We start from the raw sequence: 6069 nt of genomic DNA, 5'->3' as shown, positions 1-6069 counted from the left end.
TTAAAATAGCAAGATACACTTATGTACTGCAACACCGGAAGACATAGAGTACACTAAAGTTACTAAATACAGTTTACTTAAAAAAAGAAAAAAAAAAGAATTATTTTGACATTATCGTTGGTCCCCTATAATGGAAGGCCTTATTAATTTACTAGATGTATTAATGTTATTAGACATATATAAAAATCTCTCTCTATATATATAGTTCTGACATTTTTTTCGGATAGCAGTTTGTGTCCGTATACTGTAGCAGTAACTCTGATTTCTTATTGAAATTTTACTTTTAGTTTATTGTCATTAAATCTTGAGATTCTTGATACACCAGATAAGTAGTAATTTGCAGAGTTTAATACATTTCGTAACCGGACGGGGAAATGTTTCGAACAGAAAATATAAGGATAATTTATTATTAATCAATCAATCAATCGATCCTGTAGTAAATAAAGTGATTTAACCGAATTTGACCTTCATTTCAACCGCAAACAAACAGAACAACAAGTTCGACTGCTTCGTTCCCCACTGCACACTAACTAAAACTGGCAATTGAAATGGAGTCAAAGTCGGTGAAATCATAATATTTACTACATAGGTAGTGGTTGGCCTGGGCACAAGCCCCCGTTGAGATACTACCGCCCGAATTTTATGAGGTCCATTGACTCGCCACACAGTACTGCATTGGATCCTCCTATCTGGTTACGGTTCTCTTTCCCTTTCCCTACACATACACAGAATAGTCTGGCCTATTCTTTAAAGATCTTCCTCGGTCCTCTTACACCTGACAACACTGAGATTACCAAACAATTCTTCTTCACCCAAGGGGTTAACTATTGCACTTTAATTGTTCAGTGGCTACTTTCTTCTTGGTGACGGCAGAATAGACTATTTAGCCATGATAAGTAGCTCTTCTAAAACAAGGACACTTCAAAATCAAACCATTGTTCTCTAGTATTGGGTAGTACCATAACCTCTGTACCATGGTCTTCCGCTGTCTTGGGTTAGAGTTCTCTTGCTTAAGGGTACACTTGGGCACACTGTTCTATCTAATTTCTCTTCCACTTGTTTTGTTGAAGTTCTTACAGTTTACATAGAAAATATCTCTTTTAATGTTACTGTCCTTAAATAGTCTATATTTCCTTGTTTCCTTTCCTCACTGGGCTATTTTCCCTGTTGGTCCCCTGAGCTTATAGCATCCTTCTTTTTCAACTATGATTGTTACTTAACAAATAATAATAATAATAATAATAATAATAATAATAATAATTTAGTATGAAATCCTAAATAAATTGAAATGTTGTAATAAGGGAGAAAACGTTTGAAAAGTGTATGAAAACCAAAATAAGTATATAGGTGGGTATTGCATCAACGAATATATAACAACGGTAGTAGCGATCAAGTCTCGTTGTATACTTAAATAACTGGGATAAAAAATGATATTTCCACTTGGGTGTTGCATAACCATACGTATTAGAAGAATGGCTAGGATGAAACGCAATATTTTCATGTGGGTATTGCATAAAAGAATGGGTACATGTGATATTAGAAGGGTCAGATCAAGTACAATATTTGAATGACCTGACTAAAAATGAGGAACGTTCATAAGAAAACGAGTAATCATTGCGTAAAACGTTATATGTACATGTGGGTATTACATTAAAGGAAGGGTACATACGGTATAAGAACGGTTAGGTCAAGTAGAACACTTGAATGTCGTGGATAAAAATACTTGAATGGCGTTGGGAAAAATGTGGAGGGATTATAAGGAAACCAGTAATCCTGTTGGTTAAAGTAAAAGGGGACATGGTATATGGGCAGAAGTTCTAAAACTGGTATGTGAAGACCAGGGCTTGTTGGTTTCTTGGTTTAGAAAGTCGGCACCTCCCCACATAGATATTGTTTATTCCTGGAGCGTCAATATAGGACAATACTACAATATTCTTTTATTTGATTCTCAGCAATGACTAGAAAACGCCAAAGAAAAAACTAAATGAGCCTCAACTCCACTTGATGTGTCACTGACGGCTATTTCAGGAATAATATTTTTTGGCTGCATATATAACAGACCGGCCTGTGCCTATGATTTGTTTGAGATGTAAGCATCACCTTAAAAAGGAAGCACTAATATGATGGATTTATATCACTCTATTGCCAACATATATTTTGTGATATGAATAAATTTTCATACATCACTTTCAAGGATTAGGAAGTTTTACTTGATTTTTTTTTTAGTTGACAACTGGGATTTTTCATTCGCATAATTGTTTTAGAATGATTATTACTCTGGACTTTATATACTAGCTATTTTTTTTTTTTTTTTTTTTTTTTACCATACGCAGTTTTCAGTGATTAGCAAAATTAATATCTATACTTCTGTGATATTCAGATCTGTGATTAAGAAAATATGTGGAAATTAATGCTTTAATGCTCTACTCACTATTATTTCAATGACTTTTTATTTGGTTATTCATGAAACCCTATCAAAAATTAACCATAGATATGATTTAACATTTAATTCAAACTATGGGCTCATTGAGCAAGAAAAAAAAATTATGTGCTAACTTGACCCTCAGTATGCCAACTTACCCCGCATATGAGGTGTTAGCACATGTGAAAAATTGTTTTCAAAACACAGTTGTGTTTATTTGGTCACGAATCATTGTTTGTGTTACAATGAACGGTAGTCAAATATTTATACTTTTAATTCCATGTAAAAAAGTGCCAAAATACTTAATATTTGATATTCATAAATAAAAATTTTTAAAGTGTGCCAGATAGCCCCGGTCTACTACATACGAACGAACGGGAGCCAATACAACCGACCCTTAAAATGTCAACAAATAAATGAAATATATAGGATTAGTATAGACAATTTTGACAGTTGTTGTACGTCCAAGGAAAGGTTTGTTTTACCATTATATACCATTTCTCTAGTAGTTTTTCCCCCTTAAATCCTGGGTTCCTATTGAGGGTCTCCCATTGTCAGCGTATATATATATATATATATATATATATATATATATATATATATATATATATATATATATATATATATATATATATATATATATATATATATATATATATATATATATATATATATATAATATTCCATTAATTATTTATTTGCAGTAAAAATTAGCGTCATTTTCGGAGGAATTGGGTGTTTTTCTATGGCAAAACAATGGTTTTCTGTAGAGAATTTTCCCAGTCCCTAACTATAAATAACCACTTAGCTATGTCGTTGAAGTTTTTTATTAAAATTCTTGGCAAATTTATTCAGCAGGCCATCGAATCTTTCCCCCCCCCCTCTCTCTCTCTCTCTCTCTCTCTCTCTCTCTCTCTCTCTCTCTCTCTCTCTCTCTCTCTCTCTCTCTCTCTCTCTCTCTCTCGGGCAAAAGGTTAAAAAAGTTCAAATGATTTAGTTACCTATATGAGTTTGCTTGTTTTCTTTAGTTGATTCTGAAAGCATAGAAAACGTTACCTTTTTAGCTTATACACTATATCATTTTATCAACTACTTCTTTAACGAACCTTTGGTTGCCTACAATTTGCGTCCACGTAGTGATTAACTATGGCTTTTGTACGTGTATTATAAGACCTGACTATAAAATGAAATTACAATAATACAACAAACGAAAAAAAAAGAAGAATGGGGAAACGGAGCTTTAGACTTTGTCCTAACTCGATTTGATTTTTGGTATTGTTCTTATCTTATGTCACAAATTTAATTTTATAGCATTAAAATATTATTCATATTACCTAAAATAAAGGAATTATTTTATAGTGGTCTCTTCCAATCACTTATTGTTAACCTCGTAATGTTTGTTTGTTTATTTTTTTTTTTCGTTGTCTTCATTTCTGTTTTCCACTTGTTCCCAAACTCAGGCAAGGGCGTAGGAGCAGGGGGGGGGGGGTGCTTGTGTGTGTGTGTGTGTGTGTGTGTGTGTGTGTGTTGGTGGGGGGGGGGGGGTGCTATAGCCCCCCCCCCCCTCACCTATATGCTGAAGATATGCTCTTAAACATTCAAATTTACATTTCGTAAATCCATTTTACCTCTGGCAACAGCTCTTGTACAGTCTCACCCCCCCCAACCCACCCCACCCCCTCCACGTAAGTATCATGTTAAAGTTGAAGTTAAAGTATCGGGTTTTAGGTCTCCACTCAGACGATCTACATCATTCTGTTAGTACCCAGCATCATAGTTTCACAGTCCCGTCACTCGTCACTCGCTTAGTTTTACAGAGAGTAGCCCCCTTATTGGGAATAGAGCCACTTATAATGTTTGACCCCCAGTGCATATCGTGCAAACATATGTTAATCTATCCATCATTACCAAACACTATTTTAATAACATACTTCATTATTGATACACATTAATAAATGGAAAACATGACACACGCGAACACGTGTACTTGACAAATATTGCACATATAAAAATATGCATATATATATATATATATATATATATATATATATAGTTATGAACTCTTAAGAGATAGTAACGAGTTCACAGATTCTTTATCTATCATAAAGCCCTTACCACTATGATAATGAGTAGGACTCGTACCAGAACAAAAAACAATCCAAGGAACTTCCTCAAAGAGAAGGATACAGAGACTAAACAAACACTTTAATTAATTATTACAATTAATAACTTAAATTACAAAGAAATCCCTTGAAAACTGAACTTTAGGGAAGAAAAACAAACTGGTTATTACAATTCCACAGACATATTCGCCTAGCTAACTAGCACACTGAAGTAAAAGAAAAAGTTACCAGGTAGAGATAGAAACCACATATACACGGGTTGTTGTGATAGAATGAGACAAAGTAAGAAAATATCCTTAAACCTAATTGATTAACACAGTTAAATGGCAATAAACATACATTGTGAAAACCGAAAAATAAACGTCATCCAGCTAATATCAATTAACTTCTACAAATACCATTCCCTCAGCAACACGTCATATAGTTTTATCTCCAACTGTAAATGTCAGCAATACCGCCAAGTAGGAGACACTCAACATACGTCGTCTATGGGTTGGATTGGTCACAACATAACACACAGGGTCTCGGATCTTACCCTTTTCTCCGCCACTGGGAAGCCCCTTGACGACTCCAGAGGTTCAGCAAGCTGAGGGCACGGGCAACGATGGATGAAGCTCGCATCCAAAAGTACGAAATGTATGGCAGGGCATCACACGAACTGATGAGACGTCAGTACAAATACAATTCATAGGGGATGGCGATGAACACCTCCAAGATGCCACAGCTGCACAAACATCGAGGACGTCTTTAGAATATTTCACGTAACTTGCCACAAGCCGTCAGGAAGTATGGGAGCTGAAAACCTCTCTATAAGGAGCCGAGTCGCTTACTGTCGTCTTTTCACTCCAAAGGGCCCCACATCACCAGCGGGGACGAAAACAAAACAGGCGACGAACAGCCGAAAGATCATCAACATGAAAAGATAAAAACACTTACATGGGTGACGTACCAATTTAAAACTACAATTACCCTTTGAGGGGAGAAAAACATCCCCAAGTCCAGCCTTCAAAAGACATAAACAAAACTGGACAAAAACAAGCAAAAATTTACTTTAAAGTGCAAAATCAAATGCACAGCAAAAATAGAAAAAATAAATTAAATACGTTAATTCTATTACAATATATATATATATATATATATATATATATATATATATATTCTTCATAATTCTTTTTTAATATGTATACTTTTATATAATTTCTTCATAATTCTTTTTAAATATGTATACTTTTATATAATTTCACAGCCTATGAAGTATTAATTATACATTATTCATACACTTTAATATGTATATTTTCTGGTCTCAGGTATGACTTTCAAATATGTATGTTTATATTAGAAATATGCTTGTTCTTAATTTTGCTTACTTACAATTATTCTATACTGTATATATATATATATATATATATATACAGTATATATATATATATATATGTATATATATATATATATATATATATATATATCCAAATAAGCCATATATATTTTTGATACATTAATGTCTGGATTCTATTAACGACCTCG

This window comes from Palaemon carinicauda, chromosome 17 (assembly GCF_036898095.1).
Source record: "Palaemon carinicauda isolate YSFRI2023 chromosome 17, ASM3689809v2, whole genome shotgun sequence".
Lineage (NCBI taxonomy): Eukaryota > Metazoa > Arthropoda > Malacostraca > Decapoda > Palaemonidae > Palaemon > Palaemon carinicauda.
This window is presented reverse-complemented; position numbering follows the sequence as displayed.